At 33.2% G+C, this 1,342-nt stretch overlaps 1 protein-coding gene across 1 annotated transcript in view; it reads left to right on the forward strand.

Annotated features, from left to right (window-relative positions):
- Nucleotides 1-1,342, forward strand: part of LOC106685275 (MAP kinase-interacting serine/threonine-protein kinase 1) — a 177,939-nt gene that overhangs the window by 81,188 nt on the left and 95,409 nt on the right. The gene's annotated exons all lie outside the window — the stretch shown is intronic.

Raw genomic sequence — 1,342 nt, forward strand, 5'->3', positions numbered from 1 at the left:
AATAACTATTCCGGGGTTTATTAGTTCAGTGAAATTATACAAACGATATGAGTCGTGCGTGGATAAGGCCAAATAAAGTTGATCGTATGTAAACGAATTTTGTTTAAACGTTCAAATACAAATCTACTAAATCAGTCTTGATGCAATCCTCCCACCTACGTTTCGGTCTACCACACAGACTTTTACCGGTTGGTTCAGTGTTTATTAACATTTTTGGGATCCGTTCCTTACCAAATCTAAAACCTACTTGCCTATCTTGTTCTCTAGTTAACAACTAGAGGGTGGAGTTCCCTCAATGCGGCCTTCTAATTTCTCCTGTTAATTAATCTTTTTCCTATTCGAATATTTGACGTAATGCTTTATTTTCAAAAACCTTAAGGCACTTTTCGCTTAGTGTAAGAGGCCACGTTTAGTATCCGTAAAGAAAAGTAAGAAGGATTGTAGTTTTGTAAATTTCAACTTCTAAATTTGTGGAAAGGAGGGAGGGAACTAAGCAATTTAAAAATTGAAAAATAGCAAACATTTCTCGCCTTTAACCGTGCTTTGATTTCCTCATCAATTTCGTTTTTTCTAGTCACCGTAGAACCTCATACACTTGAACCTCTCTACCTGCTCAAATCTATATCCTTCTACTTTTATCACCGAAATTGCTTCCGTTTCTATTGCTAACCATTTTTTTTTTTCCGTATTTATTTCGTGTCCTAGTTCCTTACTAGAGTCTATCAACGTAGTTTTATAGTTTCCTTGTCCTCAACCAATAATACCAAATCATCAGCATATTTACGTATTTTACCACCTAACGTTAAACGCTTTTCGGTATGCATCACATTTTTAAAAACACATTGTAGTGCTAGATTAAATAAGATAGGTGAGAATTCCTTTATTTTAAACCCGACCAAACCTGAAATTCTCCAGAAAAAACTATTAAACGTCCGTACTAGATTTATTAATTTCTTTGGTATTCCCTATTTAATCAAAATATTATAAAGCTTCTGGCGGTCAATAGAATCGTAAGCCAGTTTGAAATCTATCTATATAAAGTTGATGAACTATTTCGTTGTATTCCAATTTTTTCTTTAATATTTGTTGTGAAATCTGATTGATAGTTGAAAGACTTTGCCTGAAACCACTTTGATAATTCCAGATAAATTCTTTAGCATATTCTGTGATTCAGCTAGTTAACATTAGCGTAAATATTCTATACGTACAGGAATATGTGAGATTGGTTGACAGTTATTACAATCCGTCCTCGGCCCCATGTTAAGTTAATGAAATAAGTAGAGACTCTCTCTATTCTTTATCAATGTCATTTATTTAATTATACCATATTTTATCACCAATA

Source organism: Halyomorpha halys, unplaced genomic scaffold (genome assembly GCF_000696795.3).
Source record: "Halyomorpha halys isolate HHAL.00 unplaced genomic scaffold, Hhal_1.1 Scaffold676.1, whole genome shotgun sequence".
Lineage (NCBI taxonomy): Eukaryota > Metazoa > Arthropoda > Insecta > Hemiptera > Pentatomidae > Halyomorpha > Halyomorpha halys.